The sequence below is a fragment of the Mustela nivalis genome (assembly GCF_964662115.1).
Source record: "Mustela nivalis genome assembly, chromosome: 2".
Taxonomy (NCBI): Eukaryota; Metazoa; Chordata; class Mammalia; order Carnivora; family Mustelidae; genus Mustela; species Mustela nivalis.
The window spans coordinates 84,990,897-85,009,424 of record NC_139021.1 but is presented as its reverse complement, the minus strand read 5'-3'; the positions used below and the strand labels follow the sequence as shown (position 1 = coordinate 85,009,424).

Genomic DNA, 18,528 nt, shown 5'->3' with positions numbered 1-18,528 from the left:
TTTGTCAGGTGCTTTTCCTGCATATGTTGAGAGGATCATATGGTTCTTGTCCTTTCTTTTATTAATGTGGTATATCACAATGGTTGGTTTGTGGATTGAATCACTCTTACAGCCCAGGAATAAATCTTACTTGGTCATAATGAATAATATTTTTAATTTACTGTTGGATTCTATTGAGTAGTATTTCAATGAGAATTTTTGCATTCATGTTCATCAGGAATATTGATCTGTAATTCTCCTTTTTGGTGGTGTCTTTTCTGGTATTAAGATCAAGGTAATGCTGGCCTCATAGAATGAGTTTAGAAGTTTCCCTTCCATTTCTATTTTTTGAAACAGCTTCAGAAGTGTAGCTATTAAGTCTTCTTTAAATGTTTGGTAGAGTTCCCCTGGGAAGCCATCTGGCCCTAGACTTATATGTTGGGAGTTTTTTGATTATTGCTTCTATTTCCTTGTTGGTTATCTGTTTGTTCAGGTTTTCTATTTCTTCCTGTTTCAGTTTTAGTAATTTATATGTTTCTAGAAATTGCTCCATTTCTTCCAGATTGTGCAATTTGTTGGTGTATAGTTTTTCATAATATTCTCTTTTAATTGTTTGTATTTCTTTGATGTTGATTGTAATCTCTCTTGTTTCATTCATGATTTTTTATTTGGGTAATTTCTTTTTTCTTTTTAGTAAGTCTAACTAGGGGTTATTGATCTTATTAATTCTTTCAAATAATCCAGTCAAGATGGGCAAAGGACATGAACAGACATTTCTCCAAAGAAGACATACAAATGTCCAATAGACACATGAAAATGTTCAATATTACTTGGAATCAGGGAAATAAAAATCAAAAACCACATTGAGATACCACCTTACATCAGTCATATTGGCTAAAATTAACCAGGAAACAACAAATGTTGGCAAGGATGCAGAGAAAAGACAACCCTCTTACACTGTTGGTGGGAATGCAAGCTAGTACAGCCTTTCTGGAAAACAGTGTGGAGGTTCTTCAAGAAGTGAAAAATAGGGCTACTCTATGATCCAGCAATTGTACTACAAGATATTTACCCCAAAGATACAAATGTAGTGATCTGAAGGGATGCCTGCACCCCACTGTTTATAGCAACAAGGTCCACAATAGCCAAACTGTAGAAAGAGCCCAGATGTACATTGACAGAAGAATGGAAAGAGATGTGAGATATATACACATACACACATTATACACACACACACACACACACACACACACACATACACACACATACATACATTCAAGAAATATTACTAAGCCATCAAAGAAGATGAAAACTGACCACTTACATTGACATGGCTGGAACTGGAAGGTATTATGCTGAGTGAAATAAGTCAACCAGAGAAAGACAATTATCATATGGTTTCATATGTGGAATATAGAAAACAGTGCAGATGATCATAGGGAAAGAGAGGGAAAATTGAATGGGAAGAAGTCAGAGAGGAAGATAAACCGTGAGAAACTCTTAACTATAAAAAACAAACTGAGGGCTGTTAGAGGGGAGGTGGGTGGAAAGATGGGGTAACTGGGTGATGGGCATTAAAGAGGGCATGTGATGTAATGGGCACTGGGTGTTTTGTGGATCTGATGATTAACTAAACTCTACATCTTAAACTAATGATGTACTATATGTTGGCTAATTGGATTTAAATAAAATTGTATTAAATTGAATTTTGAGTTTTTAGTTGATTTTAACATTAATAGCCTTAGAATTTCCTAACACAAGCTCTCCTATGTATGGGCGTAGAGGAACGCAAAATCACCCCACACACTCAGATAAACATGAAGAAAGCAATTGGGACAATTTTCTATGATATATTTCAGGAATTTGTTCCCAGGAATATATTCTGAAATGGTGATAACTTAAGAAAGACTGTGTCTTGCTAATAACACTATATTACCTTGGAGCAGAAGGTCTATATTCAGATCTTGATTTTGCCACTCACTGGCTATGTAACCTTGAGATAATCTTTTACAACTTTGCATTCATGTTAGGCTTCTAGTTAAACCATCCTTTTTAAAGACAATTTCTTCTCTGAGAAAGAGGCAAAGACAAAATTCAAAGAACAATTTTGAAAGTTTTAAATTCCAGTCATAATTTTCATTGTAAGTTAGAGAATGAGATATGAACCATAGCAAATCCAAACTAATTACAGTTTGAGCATAACAAATGGCCTATATGGAAACTATTATTTCTGGTGAAAACCTTCCATTAAGTAAGTATGCTCTGTCAAAATAATATGGCAAAAGGATTTAAGTATTTTTTCTTGTCTTTTATTTTGAAATCTCTAGTTTTTTTTTTTTAATCTCAAGCCATAACTAGTTGGATTACTGAAAACCCATTCTCTGAAAAAGCTGACATTTCATCAATATGATGGAAATTGGAGCTCCTATATATAGTTCCTTAACTGGGATAATAACAGGCTTTTGAAGAAGAAAGCTTAGCTAGGAAGTTTGATAGTTAGAAAGCTTGGCTGTGAAAAAAAATATTTTTGTACGATGAATTTTCTTGGTATTAAAAAGAAAATTCTGCCTGCTAATGATTTAGGAACTCCCAACTGAAAAAACAACTAATCTTTGCAAAAGTTGTTCGCAAAATGAGTTTGGACTGTGAGATATTTTATCCTAGAAAATGTACTAATGGTTGTATATCTATAAAACTCACAAAACTTATGTAATTGCTTGTATAACCAATGTTAACTTTTTAAAAAAATGCATCTAGAAATTAAGTGATCAAGGAAAAACTGATAAATTAAACAGATTAAGAAGTTATATCAATCATGAGGAGGAGTCAAGATGGCAGAGAAGTAGCAGCCTGAGACTACTTCAGCTAGCCGGAGATCAGCTAGATAGCTTATCTAAAGATTGCAAACACCTGAAAATCCATCAGCAGATCAAAGAGAAGAAGAACAGCAATTCTGGAAACAGAAAAACAACCACTTTCTGAAAGGTAGGACCGGAGGAGAAGTGAATCCAAAGCGACGGGAAGATAGACCCCGGGGGAGGGGCTGGCTCCCGGCAAGCGGTGGAGCAACGGAGCACAAAATCAGGACTTTTAAAAGTCTGTTCCACTGAGGGACATCGCTCCAGAGGCTAAACCGGGGTGAAGCCCACATGGGGTCAGCGTGGCCTCAGGTCCTGCAGGGTCACAGAAGGATTGGGGGTGTCTGAGTGTCGCAGAGCTTGCGGGTATTGGAACGGGAAAGCCAGCTACAGAGACAGAGCCCACAGTAAGCTCACAGCTCGGGATTACCTTGAACCGGTTGCAGGCTTGGTGAGCTCGGAGCACAGCTGGAGGTCAGGCAGACAGGAGTAACTGGGCACTGTTCTCTGAGGGCGCACTGAGGAGTGGGGCCCTGGGCTCTCGGCTCCTCCCGGCCGGAGACCAGGAGGCCGCCATTTGTATTCCCATCCTCCAGGAACTCTACAGAAAGCGCTCAGGGAACAAAAGCTCCTGAAAGCAAACCTGAGCGGATTACTCGGCCCAGCCCCTGGTAAGGGCGGTGCAATTCCGCCTGGGGCAAAGACACTTGAGAATCACTACACCAGGCCCTTCCCCCAGAAGATCAACAAGAAATCCAACCAAGACCAAGTTCACCTACCAAGGAGTGCGGTTTCAATACCAAGGAGAGCAGCAGAATTCCAGAGGAGGAGAAAGCAAAGCACGGAACTCATGGCTTTTTCCCTGTGATTTTTTTTAGTCTTGCAGTTAATTTAATTTCTTTCTTTTTCATTTTTTGGTTTTTTCTCGCCTTCTGGTTAAATTTTTTTTTAACTTTTACCTTTTTCTTTTTTAACGTTTTTTTAACTAGTTTATCTAATATATTTATTTTTTCTTTTTTATATTTTTCTTATTTGTTTTCTTTTTTAAAATTCTTTTCTTTTCTTTTTTCTTTTTTTTTCTTCCTTTTTGAACCTCTTTTTATCCCCTTTCTTCCCCATCACGATTTGGGATCTCTTCTAATTTGGTTAAAGCATATTTTCCTGGGGTTGTTGCCACCCTTTTAGTATTTTACTTGCTCCTTCAAATACTCTTATCTGGACAAAAATGACAAGATGGAAAAATTCAACACAAAAAAAAAAGAACAAGAGGCAGTACCGAAAACTAGGGACCTAATCAGTAGAGACATTGGTAATATGTCAGATCTAGAGTTCAGAATGACAATTCTCAAGGTTCTAGCCGGGCTCGAAAAAGGCATGGAAGATATTAGAGAAACTCTCTCGAGAGATATAAAAGCCCTTTCTGGAGAAATAAAAAAACTAAAATCTAACCAAGTTGAAATCAAAAAAGCTATTAATGAGGTGCAATCAAAAAAGAAGGCTCTCACTGCTAGGATAAATGAGGCAGAAGAAAGAATTAGTGATAAAGAAGACCAAATGACAGAGAATAAAGAAGCTGAGCAAGAGAGGCACAAACAGCTACGGGACCACGAGGGGAGAATTCGAGAGATAAGTGACACCATAAGACAAAACAACATTAGAATAATTGGGATTCCAGAAGAAGAAGAAAGAGAGAGGGGAGCAGAAGGTATACTGGAGAGAATTATTGGGGAGAATTTCCCCAATATGGCAAAGGGAACGAGCATCAAAATTCAGGAGGTTCAGAGAACGACCCTCTAAATCAATAAGAATAGGCCCACACCCCGTCACCTAATAGTAAAATTTACAAGTCTCAGTGACAAAGAGAAAATCCTGAAAGCAGCCCGGGAAAAGAAGTCTGTAACATACAATGGTAAAAATATTAGATTGGCAGCTGACTTATCCACAGAGACCTGGCAGGCCAGAAAGAGCTGGCATGACATTTTCAGAGCACTAAACGAGAAAACCATGCAGCCAAGAATACTATATCCAGCTAGGCTATCATTGAAAATAGAAGGAGAGATTAAAAGCTTCCAGGACAAACAAAAACTGAAAGAATTTGCAAACACCAAACCAGCTCTACAGGAAATCTTGAAAGGGGTCCTCTAAGCAAAGAGAGAGCCTACAAGTGGTAGATCAGAAAGGAACAGAGACCATATACAGTAACAGTCTCCTTACAGGCAATACAATGGCACTAAATTCATATCTCTCAATAGTTACCCTGAATGTTAATGACCTAAATGCCCCAATCAAAAGACACAGGGTATCAGAATGGATAAAAAAACAAAACCCATCTATATTTTGCCTCCAAGAAACTCATTTTAAGCCCGAGGACACCTCCAGATTTAAAGTGAGGGGGTGGAAAAGAATTTACCATGCTAATGGACATCAGAAGAAAGCAGGAGTGGCAATCCTTATATCAGATCAATTAGATTTTAAGCCAAAGACTATAATAAGAGATGAGGAAGGACACTATATCATACTCAAAGTGTCTGTCCAACAAGAAGATTTAACAATTTTAAATATCTATGCCCCCAACGTGGGAGCAGCCAACTATATAAACCAATTAATAACAAAATCAAAGAAACACATCAACAATAATACAATAATAGTAGGGGACTTTAACACTCCCCTCAGTGAAATGGACAGATCATCCAAGCAAAAGATCAGCAAGGAAATAAAGGCTTTAAACGACACCCTGGACCAGATGGACATCACAGATATATTCAGAACATTTCATCCCAAAGCAACAGAATACACATTCTTCTCTAGTGCACATGGAACATTCTCCAGAATAGATCACATCCTGGGTGCTAAATCAGGACTCAACCGGTATCAAAAGCTTGGGATCATTCCCTGCATATTTTCAGACCACAATGCTCTAAAGCTAGAACTCAACCACAAAAGGAAGTTATAAAAGAACCCAAATACATGGAGACTAAACAGCATCCTTCTAAAGAATGAATGGGTCAACCAGGAAATTAAAGAAGAATTGAAAAAAATCATGGAATCAAATGATAATGAAAATACAACGGTTCAAAATCTGTGGGACACAACAAAGGCAGTCCTGAGAGGAAAATATATAGCGGTACAAGCCTTTCTCAAGAAACAAGAAAGGTCTCAGGTACACAACCTAACCCGACACCTAAAGGAGCTGGAGAAAGAACAAGAAAGAAACCCTAAGCCCAGCAGGAGAAGAGAAATCATAAAGATCAGAGCAGAAATAAATGAAATAGAAAGCAAAAAAACAATAGAACAAATCAATGAAACTAGGAGCTGGTTCTTTGAAAGAATTAATAAAATTGATAAACCCCTGGCCCAACTTATCAAAAAGAAAAGAGAAAGGACGCAAAAAAAATAAAATCACGAATGAAAGAGGAGAGATCACAACTAACACCAAAGAAATACAAACTATTATAAGAACATACTATGAGCAACTCTACGCCAACAAATTTGACAATCTGGAAAAAATGGATGCATTCCTAGAAACAATGACCACAACTGAAGCAGGAAGAAATAGAAAGACTGAACAGACCCATAACCAGTAAGGAGATTGAAACAGTCATTAAAAATCTCCAAACAAACAAAAGCCCAGGGCCAAATGGCTTCCCGGGGGAATTCTACCAAACATTTAAAGAAGAACTAATTCCTATTCTCCTGAAACTGTTCCAAAAAATAGAAATGGAAGGAAAACTTCCAAACTCATTTTATGAGGCCAGCATCACCTTGATCCCAAAACCAGGCAAGGATCCCATCAAAAAAGAGAGCTATAGACCAATATCCTTGATGAACACAGATGCGAAAATACTCAACAAAATACTAGCCAATGGGATTCAACAGTACATTAAAAAGATTATTCACCACGACCAAGTGGGATTTATTCCAGGGCTGCAAGGTTGGTTCAACATCCGCAAATCAGTCAATGTGATACAACACATCAATAAAAGAAAGAACAAGAACCATATGATACTCTCCATAGATGCTGAAAAAGCATTTGACAAAGTACAGCATCCCTTCCTGATCAAAACTCTTCAAAGTGTAGGGATAGAGGGCACATACCTCAATATCATCAAAACTATCTATGAAAATCCCACCGCAAATATCATTCTCAATGGAGAAAAACTGAAAGCTTTTCCGCTAAGGTCAGTAACATGGCAGGGATGTCCATTATCACCACTGCAAGTCAACATAGTAATAGAGGTCCTAGCCTCAGCAATCAGACAACAAAAGGAAATTAAAAGCATCCAAATCAGCAAAGAAGAAGTCAAATTATCACTCTTCGCAGATGATATGATACTATATGTGGAAAACCCAAAAGACTCCACTCCAAAACTGCTAGAACTTATATAGGAATTCAGTAAAGTGTCCGGATATAAAATCAATGCACAGAAATCAGTTGCATTTCTCTACACCAACAGCAAGACAGAAGAAAGAGAAATTTAGGAGTCAATCCCATTTACAATTGCACCCAAAACCATAAAATACCTAGGAATAAACCTAACCAAAGAGACACAGAATCTATACACAAAAAACTATAAAGTACTCATGAAAGAAATTGAGGAAGACACAAGGAAATGGAAAAATGTTTCATGCTCCTGGATTGGAAGAATTAATATTGTGATAATGTCTATGCTACCTAAAGCAATCTACACATTTAATGCAATTCCTATCAAAGTACCATCCATCTTTTTCAAAGAAATGGAACAAATCATTCTAAAATTTAGATGGAACCAGAAAAGACCTCGAATATCCAAAGGAATATTGAAAAAGAAAGCCAAAGTTGGTGGCATCACAATTCCGGACTTGAAGCTCTATTACAAAGCTGTCATCATCAAGACAGCATGGTACTGGCACAAAAACAGACACATAGATCAATGGAACAGAATAGAGAGCCCAGAAATAGACCCTCAACTCTACAGTCAACTAATCTTCAACAAAGCAGGAAAGAATGTCCAATGGAAAAAAGATAGCCTCTTCAATAAATGGTGCTGGGAAAATTGGACAGCCACATGCAGAAAAATGAAATTGGACCATTTCCTTACACCACACACAAAAATAGACTCAAAATGGATGAAGGACCTCAATGTGCAAAAGGAATCCATCAAAATCCTTGAGGAGTACACAGGCAGCAACCTCTTCGACCTCAGCCACAGCAACATCTTCCTAGGAACAACGCCAAAGGCAAGGGAAGCAAGCGCAAAAATGAACTATTGGGATTTCATCAAGATCAAAAGCTTTTGCACAGCAAAAGAAACAGTTAACAAAATCAAAAGACAACTGACAGAATGGGAGAAGATATTTGCAAACGACATATCAGATAAAGGACTAGTGTCCAGAATCTATAGAGAACTTAGCAAACTCAACACCCAAAGAACAAATAATCCAATCAAGAAATGGGCAGAGGACATGAACAGACATTTCTGCAAAGAAGACATCCAGATGGCCAACAGACACATGAAAAAGTGCTCCATATCACTCAGCATCATGGAAATACAAATCAAAACCACAATGAGATATCACCTCACACCAGTCAGAATGGCTCAAATCAACAAGTCAGGAAATGACAGATGCTGGCGAGGATGCAGAGAAAGGGGAACCCTCCTACACTGTTGGTGGGAATGCAAGCTGGTGCAGCCACTCTGGAAAACAGCATGGAGGTTCCTCAAAATGTTGAAAATAGAACTGCCCTATGACCCAGCAATTGCACTATTGGGTATTTACCCTAAAGATACAAACGTAGTGATTCAAAGGGGCACGTGCACCCGAATGTTTATAGCAGCAATGTCCACAATAGCCAAACTATGGAAAGAACCCAGATGTCCATCAATAGATGAATGGATCGAGAAGATGTGGTATATATACACAATGGAATACTATGTAGCCATCAAAAGAAATGAAATCTTGCCATTTGCGACATCATGGATGGAACTAGAGCGTATCATGCTTAGCGAAATAAATCAAGCAGAGAAAGACAACTTTCATATGATCTCCCTGATATGAGGAAGTGGTGATGCAACATGGGGGCTTAAGTGGGTAGGATAAGAATAAATGAAACATGATGGGATTGGGAGGGAGACAAACCATAAGAGACTCTTAATCTCACAAAACAAACTGAGGGTTGCTGGGGGGAGGGGGTTTGGGAGAAGGGGGTGGGATTATGGACATTGGGGAGGGTATGTGCTTTGGTGAGTGCTGAGAAGTGTGTAAACCTGGTGATTCACAGACCTGTACCCCTGGGGATAAAAATATATGTTTATAAAAAATAAAAAATTTAAAAAAAAGAAGTTATATCAATCATTATTTTTGGTTGCAAGATCCAGCAATGGATTATGGTTAGCTTCAGAATTTATTGGAAGAACACTCTGTGGTTTATGGGATCCAACACAAGGATAGAAGGAGGCTTGGAAGCAAGATACAAACATGGACAGTAAGCCTTGAGGCAAGGACACACCCCTGGGAATGATCCTGAATGTCATGACACTTCTAAATCTCAGCGCTGCAGACCCTGGACTACATACATTTGTCATAAATAATTTAACTCTGATTTTGTTCATTTAGAAAAAGTTTGAGTTAATGGCATTGGTTACTTGGAACCTTTTCCTTTAATGAAATATTTTTACAAAAGTCTAGAAAGTTACCTCCTTATGTAGGGGTAAATTCTTTATTTTTGTTTTTCTGATTTATTTTATTTTATTTTACAATATTAGTGGCATCAAGTATTTGTAAATATGTGACATAGACTTGCAATAAGGAAGGGAATAATATTGGGGAGATAATATGAATCACCAGAAAACAGCAGCTTTACAGATATTCCCAAGTGGAAAACAGGAAAATAGTAAAACATACTGAAATAGTCTAAATGATTTTACTGTGACCATTTAAACCCAACATGAGGGCATCTGAGTGGCTCTGACAGTTAAGAAGCTGCCTTCAGCTCAGGTAATGATCCCGGAGTCCCAGCATCAAGTCCCAAACTGGGCTCCCCATTCTCCCTTGGACTCTCCCCTCTCTCGTGCTCTCTCTTTTTCCTCACATTCTATCTCAAATAAATAATTAAAATCTTTAAAGCCAGCATGAGAGGGTCATATTTTATGTCTCCAAGAAAAACATAGAATAGAATGGTGGCATCTCATGTACCTTGAGCCCTTAGTTGGGAGAAGATCCCCCTTCAAAATCACAACTTGCTGTCTCTCAAGGGCAATTCTGGACTCAGCTCCTTTCCCTAAAAATTATCTGGTATCACAATGAGCTCAGTACTTGCAGAACTGAAGCATAACCACAATAGCATCTATGAATTAAGCATCTTCTCTGTGCCAAGTAATTTCCATAGGTCCAAAATATCACTAACTTCTCACCCCAGCTCCATAACTAGATGGAATTTCCCTGTTTATAAGAAACCAAATACCTACAATTTACAGTACTAAAACCCTAGGCTTCATGACGCTTTTGAAAAATCAACTAAGAAATTCATGGTTGTAACAGAAATTAAGAGCTGCCATTTAGTTCTTTATTTAGAAAATTATTAGCCAACTAAAATATATATTTAGGTTTTTATGCACATAGACTGAGGTTATAATTGTATATGGTTTATCTTATTTAATTTTTCAGAAGTCCATTTTCTGAGGTCTTTACTATTATAAACATTATCCTATATTTGCGGAAATGGAGCACAGAAAGATGAAGTGATCTTTCCAAACTTATGAGTAAGTAAAAGATTAACTTTTATTGGAATGTAATAAAGTTATTTTCAATTTTCATGCTCTGGACCAGTGGTTGCCAACTAGGGAAAATTCTTTTCTAACATGAGAGGTAATGAAAACAGTTGTGAAAAACAAACTAACAGTTGAAATCTTGCTCTTAAGATATGGCTACTTAATCCTCCTAAAAACCTCCTACATTTTAAGTTGGAACAATTTTAGGTGGCGGCTTCTCAGTGGACACCCCTGCAGCTCTCCTTCTTGCAGACTTTGGCTCCTCTATCCATTGCATCCAACTCACGAGGCTCATTATTCACCCCAAATTGGTTTCCTTCACCACTTCAGTTGAAATTTAGGTGATATTCTTGCATTGTCTCAAACTGCATTCTGTTAAAACCTTTAGCAAAATGAAAGCACATATTTTTGTTACTCTCAACTTTCTTTTATGACTTTATTCCAAGATTTTTCAGAATACTTGATTAAAATGCGCATGTTCTGATTGTTCCAAAATTCATTAAGCATTATCTTTTCTCTCTCTCTTTCTCTCTCTGTCTCTTTGTTTATGTTTATCTATGTCCAAATTTGTCAAAGAAACAGAATAGAAAGGTGGCTACAGAGTGAGGAAAATGGGGAGATGCTGGTCAAGGGTCCAAACTTCCAGTTTAAAGGTGAATAAATTCTGGGGATGTACTGCACAGCATGGTGACTACAGTCAGTCTGAACATTGCTAAGAGAGTAGGTCTTAAATATTGTTACCACATACATACATTATAATTATGTGAGGAAATAGATGTTAACTAACTTTATTGTAGCAATCATTTTGCAATATATACCTCTACCTGAGCATCATGTCGTACATCCCGAACTTACAAAAATGTTTATATGTCAATTATATCTCAGAAACCTGAGCAAGGAAAGCTGTAATCCTTAACTGACTAAGCAACCTCTTGGTACAGTGGCTCTAATAATATTTGCAAAGTAGGAAGACCACTTTTTGAAAAACTGGATCTCTTGCTTGGTGTGTTATATATTAGAGATTCCTAACATTATCTTAGAGAATGAGACTGTAGAAATGTGCAGCATAGAATTAAATGACAACATGTTTTGTGACTACAGTGTCCTGCCTAAAAGTAAACTTGTGCACCTGATTGTATTTTCAACATACCCATTTAAAAACAGCTGTATTCTAAGGCAACACATAGCATGTTAAACATAAGTTATACTGTTTGAAAAGACAAGAGCCTAATAATTTTCTTGAAGTTTCAGTATCTAGAACTGCTCTATTTACTCTGGAATTCTAGGATGTTTATGGTCGAGAGGACTCCAGTTTGCAAGAAAGCACAGATACTTCTCTTCACATTCACTTCAAGTTTCTGGTTTCTTACACCCTGTGCATAGTTCACTCTTATGTAGGAGAATTGGTATCTTCACATGTAATGAACTTTGGTCATTTTGGGAAATTACTAAATTCTATCAAATTCAGAGATAACTCCTAAAACCTCTATGTTATGCAACACATGTCAGTTAGGGTTCACCAGAAAAATATAACTAATAGGAGATGATAGATGATAGATAAATAGATAGATGATAGATGGATAAATAAATAGATGATAGTAAAAAGTAAAATAATTCCTGTTCCCCTAAGGCGTTGTCAACCAGATTGGCCCTATGATGAAACACAGATGGATCAAGTGATGTGTGGGACCCCACACATGGCTCAAGCCCAGGGTAGGAATGATACCATTATTAGTAAGTAGTACAGAAATCTGGACTCATCCTGTGTCTGATTTGAAAGTCATCCAAAATCAACATGTTAGTACTATCTGGTGGCCCAATCTTGCATGAATATGCAAAAGAAACAACGTACTAGCCAGGACATCCCCTATGAACTAAGATTTAGCAATATAGCTGTAGGTGTAGGCCTGAAGGTCTTTGGGCATCTGGTCACCTCCCACACAGTGGGGATAGAAAGTCTGCTGAAGGAGAGAGATGGATACCAAGGCCCATACTGGACAGATGGTATTATCAGAGCAAACCAATCCCAGATATCAGAGAACTTAGAACTCCCAAATGAAAGCACTCTGAAGTGGGAGAGTGTTGTACCTGATGTAGGGGCTGGGATCAGAACCTCTCTTGCTTAGATCCAAGGGTAGTGTTGGTTGGATAAATTAAATTATTCAATTTAATCAATATTCAGCCAAAGCAGTTAGACTCCAGAGAATGTTGTCTTTACAACTCCACTGAATTATTTAACAAAGTAAATGATTTTTTGATAAGAGCAAATAATCATTCTGCAATTTAAGAGTATGGGTAATTGTTTACTTGTAATAAATATTATTAGGAGTTATTACCTAATTTATCTCTAAAGCTAGAAAGTTAGTTTCTTTCTAACTATTCCTTTGTACTTTTTTCTTTGAAAGTGATTTTTTCCTTTTTATGAAAATAAATCTTAAAGTGAATCAATAAGGCTATTAATTACATTATATGTATTATGAACCTTAAGCAAGGAAAGTTTTATGCTTTCAGAAACAACCTTGGCATCACTTCCATTTTATATTTTAGAATATCTAGAATACTCTGAAGATTCCACACAGTTCAAAACATAATACGCAAGCCCTTAGTGTGGTGCAAAATCCCTTCATAAACTGCCTTAGATACATCTGAGCCTATGGTCAGTATCTGGGTGAGAGTCTTTGCCTCTGTGCACCCCACTCCTGCCATGAACATTTTTCTGGCCCTGAGAATCTGGCTCTTTTCATAGCTCAATATAATAGTCATATTTACTAGTGTTTTACTTTCAGGAATAGGACAATGTATTTCCTTTTCTATTTTTCAGTACTATCTAAATTTTCTTTGAAGAAAGAAAAAAAAACAGTTGCTTGTAATGTGAACACTATAAACTTAAGGGTACAAATATGGACAATATGTAAGCATTTTTGAAATTTGAAAAGGAATGTGACACTGAAAAGTGCACAAAGTATTTAAATGGACTTTAGATACTGAATAAATCTTTTACTTTAATTTCTTTGTTATTATGAGCAGAAAGAGATCCTGAGAGAAGAAATATATTTCATTGACAATGACTCCAAATAAAGTAGTAGCATGCATAAACCAAAAGCATGGTGATGAGGAGAGAGAGGGGGAAAATATCCCATTTTTTTGAAGGCTCTTGTGGTAAGATAAATACTCTCATTTGTCATTAATGTAATTCTGTATCCATGGTGTTAGCAGTTTAAGCCAAAATTTTGAGCCCTAGGTATGTTAGGTTATAGAGAATCCCCATGGAGAAAATGGAAATGGCTTATGTCTATGTTAGTATTGATTTCAGTTGTATGGTGGAAAATTTGACCTGTCTTGTGAAGTTCTTAATGGTTAATTCTACTGTTCTCATCACAGAACCCTTAGCACACACAAAAGATGTCTGATCAGACTGTCAACAACACATGAAACACACTGAGGCATAACAGAATGAGCACTGGACTCAGAGTCAGAAGGTATGGGTGGGATTTTAAAAGCATCAGTATCCTGGGCTGTAACATGAAAGAGCCTAGCAAGATAATCTGTTATCCTTCCAATCTACAAAATTTTAACTTCATTGATTCTTACAGTAGTCAGAAGCATGTTATTCTTTCAGCTTCTGTGGGCCACATAATTTTTGCCTTCAAACTTATCTACATGCTCAAGCTTGTTGGTGTTGATTGGCATTTGCTTATTCATTGAGATTAGGTTCCACACATTTACATAAGTTTACTCACAGATGAGTAAATTAGAAAGTATGGCTATCTTCAGTTAGATTACTTAGATGTTGCCAAATCTCCACTTGGTGCAATGAGCTAAACTCAAGCTCACTTTGTGATTAGGTATAGCTTTATGACACACAGCTGACTTCCACAAAATTAGTCATCTTACATAAGCGACACATGATTAATTGCATCATTATTGAATATATTTCACTCACATAGATGATCTTCAGGGAGAATCAGACTCAAAAGTTAATCTTGTTTGGATTGAACTTTCAACTACTTTTATAACTGCATGTTACTGAACTTCATCTATTTATCCCCCAAAAAAGTAGTGATCAAAGTCCTTTATGTGTGTTATGGTAGTTGCTGTGAAGGTATTTTGTCTATGTGATTAACATCTACAATTGGGTGACTTTAAAGGAAGGAGATGCCCTCAGTGATGTGGGTGGGCCCCCATCCAGTCAGTCAGAGACCTTAAGAGAACAAACAGAAGTGTCTGTAAGAAGAGCTTCTGCTTCGTGAATGTAAAATAGAAAAATTCTGCCCAAGTTTCTAGCTTGCTGGCCTGCCTATCAATTTTAACTTGCCAGGCAACCCCATGAGCTGATTCCTTAAAAAATTTCTCCTATAGGGGCACCTAGTGGCTTAGATGGGTGACTGCCCCTCTCATGATCTCAGCTCAGGTCTTGATCTCAAGGTCCTTAGTTCAAGCCCCATGTTGCTACACCCATGGAACTGGGTGTAGAGCCTATTTAAAAAGAAAATTTTATATTGATGTATTTTATAATACATATTTATCCAGAGAAATAGAACCATAGGCTCTATATATAGCATAAAAAGCATAATTGATGTCCATGGAATGATCACCTTAATTCTTTCAACCTACACAGGCTATTTAAATATAGTCAGACCTTTGGATATGTGAAAAGTTGTTCTTTTATTTACTTCAAATGAAAAGTGGGTCAGATAGCTCATTAAAAGCTGCTGTTAATAGTGGTGTTTACTCTTCTAAATCAGACATTATGCAGGATTTTTTTTTTTTAAGGCCCATCTCAAAGTGGTGGCAACCAATGTATCTATTCATTTCTCTGCTACTTTGCCAGCATAAAAGAAGATGAAATCACTGAAGTGTAATCCAGGGTGTTTCCACAAGTCTTTAGTGATCACAAGCAGAGTGCCACCAAGACATAGGACCTCAGCTCAAAACTGAGCTCAGTTTGCAGTATTTTGAACCAGAATTACATATATTATATGGTATATTTTATTCGAGAATTTAGAAAAAGACAACTAGATAACAATTGCAAGTTCTCAAATGTCTAAAGAAACACAATCTAAGAAAATGAAAAACTACTAGATGAAATCAGAAATGATTTTGCAACAGTTTTGCCATGTAATCTGTGATTTGATTAAAAAAACTCCTGAAGATTACAAAGACAAAAAATAATCTGATAACTGATCACTTGAACTCTAATATGTCTTGGCTTCTTTTTTTTTTTTTTTGACTTTTAATTTTTTATTTTTTATAAACATATATTTTTATCCCCAGGGGTACAGGTCTGTGAATCACCAGGTTTACACACTTCTCAGCACTCACCAAAGCACATACCCTCCCCAATGTCCATAATCCCACCCCCTTCTCACAAACCCCCTCCCCCCAGCAACCCTCAGTTTGTTTTGTGAGATTAAGAGTCTCTTATGGTTTGTCTCCCTCCCAATCCCATCTTGTTTCATTTATTCTTATCCTACCCACTTAAGCCCCCATGTTGCATCACCACTTCCTCATATCAGGGAGATCATATGATAGTTGTCTTTCTCTGCTTGACTTATTCCGCTAAGCATGATACGCTCTAGTTCCATCCATGTTGTCGCAAATGGCAAGATTTCATTTCTTTTGATGGCTGCATAGTATTCCATTGTGTATATATACCACATCTTCTTGATCAATTCATCTGTTGATGGACATCTAGGTTCTTTCCATAGTTTGGCTATTGTGGACATTGCTGCTATATACATTCGGGTGCACGTGCCCCTTTGAATCACTACGTTTGTATCTTTAGGGTAAATACCCAATAGTGCAATTGCTGGATCATAGGGCAGTTCTATTTTCAACATTTTGAGGAACCTCCATGCTGTTTTCCAGAGTGGCTGCACCAGCTTGCATTCCCACCAACAGTGTACGAGGGTTCCCTTTTCTCCGATCCTCGCCAGCATCTGTCATTTCCTGACTTGTTGATTTTAGCCATTCTGACTGGTGTGAGGTGATATCTCATTGTGGTTTTGATTTGTATTTCCCTGATGCCGAGTGATATGGAGCACTTTTTCATGTGTCTGTTGGCCATCTGGATGTCTTCTTTGCAGAAATGTCTGTTCATGTCCTCTGCCCATTTCTTGATTGGATTATTTGTTCTTTGGGTGTTGAGTTTGCTAAGTTCTTTGTAGATTCTGGACACTAGTCCTTTATCTGATATGTCGTTTGCAAATATCTTCTCCCATTCTTTCAGTTGTCTGTTGATTTTGTTAACTGTTTCCTTTGCTGTGCAAAAGCTTTTGATCTTGATGAAATACCAATAGTTCATTTTTGCCCTTGCTTCCCTTGCCTTTGGCGTTGTTCCTAGGAAGATGTTGCTGCGGCTGAGGTCGAAGAGGTTGCTGCCTGTGTTCTCCTCAAGGATTTTGATGGATTCCTTTTGCACATTGAGGTCCTTCATCCATTTTGAGTCTATTTTTGTGTGGTATAAGGAAATGGTCCAATTTCATTTTTCTGCATGTGGCTGTCCAATTTCCCCAGCACCATTTATTGAAGAGGCTGTCTTTTTTCCATTGGACATTCTTTCCTGCTTTGTTGAAGATTAGTGGACTGTAGAGTTGAGGGTCTATTTCTGGGCTCTCTATTCTGTTCCATTGATCTATGTGTCTGTTTTTGTGCCAGTACCATGCTGTCTTGATGATGATAGCTTTGTAATAGAGCTTGAAGTCCGGAATTGTGATGCCACCAACGTTGGCTTTCTTTTTCAATATCCCTTTGGCTATTCGAGGTCTTTTCTGGTTCCATCTAAATTTTAGAATGATTTGTTCCATTTCTTTGAAAAAGATGGATGGTACTTTGATAGGAATTGCATTAAATGTGTAGATTGCTTTAGGTAGCATAGACATTTTCACAATATTTATTCTTCCAATCCAGGAGCATGGAACATTTTTCCATTTCTTTGTGTCTTCCTCAATTTCTTTCATGAGTACTTTATAGTTTTCTGAGTATAGATTCTGTGCCTCTTTGGTTAGGTTTATTCCTAGGTATCTTATGTTTTTGGGTGCAATTGTAAATGGGATTGACTCTTAATTTCTCTTTCTTCTGTCTTGCTGTTGGTGTAGAGAAATGCAACTGATTTCTGTGCATTGATTTTATATCCTGACACTTTACTGAATTCCTATATAAGTTCTAGCAGTTTTGGAGTGGAGTCTTTTGGGTTTTCCACATATAGTATCATATCATCTGCGAAGAGTGATAATTTGACTTCTTCTTTGCCGATTTGGATGCCTTTAATTTCCTTTTGTTGTCTGATTGCTGAGGCTAGGATCTCTAGTACTATGTTGAATAGCAGTGGTGATAATGGACATCCCTGCCGTGTTCCTGACCTTAGCGGAAAAGCTTTCAGTTTTTCTCATTGAGAATGATATTTGCGGTGGGTTTTTCATAGATGGCTTTGATGATATTGAGGTATGTGCCCTCTATCGCTACACTTTGAAGAGTTTTGATCAGGAAGGGATGCTGTACTTTGTCAAATGCTTTTCAGCATCTATGGAGAGTATCATATGGTTCTTGTTCTTTCTTTTATTGATGTGTTGTATCACATTGACTGATTTGTGGATGTTGAATCAACCTTGCAGCCCTGAATAAATCCCACTTGGTCGTGGTGAATAATCCTTTTAATGAACTGTTGAATCCTATTAGCTAGTATTTTGTTGAGTATTTTCGCATCTGTGTTCATCAAGGATATTGGTCTATAGCTCTCTTTTTTGATGGGATCCTTGTCTGGTTTTGGGATCAAGGTGATGCTGGCCTCATAAAATGAGTTGGGAAGTTTTCCTTCCATTTCTATTTTTTGGAACAGTTTCAGGAGAATAGGAATTAGTTCTTCTTTAAATGTTTGGTAGAATTCCCCCAGGAAGCCGTCTGGCCCTGGGCTTCTGTTTGTTTGGAGATTTTTAATGACTGTT

General features: G+C 37.4%; 1 long non-coding RNA gene across 4 annotated transcripts in view; it reads left to right on the top strand.

The window, feature by feature from the left end:
* Positions 1-18,528, top strand: part of LOC309858129 — a 51,593-nt gene that overhangs the window by 13,979 nt on the left and 19,086 nt on the right. For 2 of the 4 annotated variants that reach the window (XR_014308045.1, XR_014308047.1), the window contains exons 4-6: positions 10,482-10,576; positions 12,216-12,298; positions 13,967-14,064. This is a non-coding gene — a long non-coding RNA (uncharacterized lncRNA). The remainder of the gene's footprint in view (positions 1-10,481; positions 10,577-12,215; positions 12,299-13,966; positions 14,065-18,528) is intronic. The other 2 variants (XR_014308046.1, XR_014308044.1) reach the window with 2 other exon arrangements.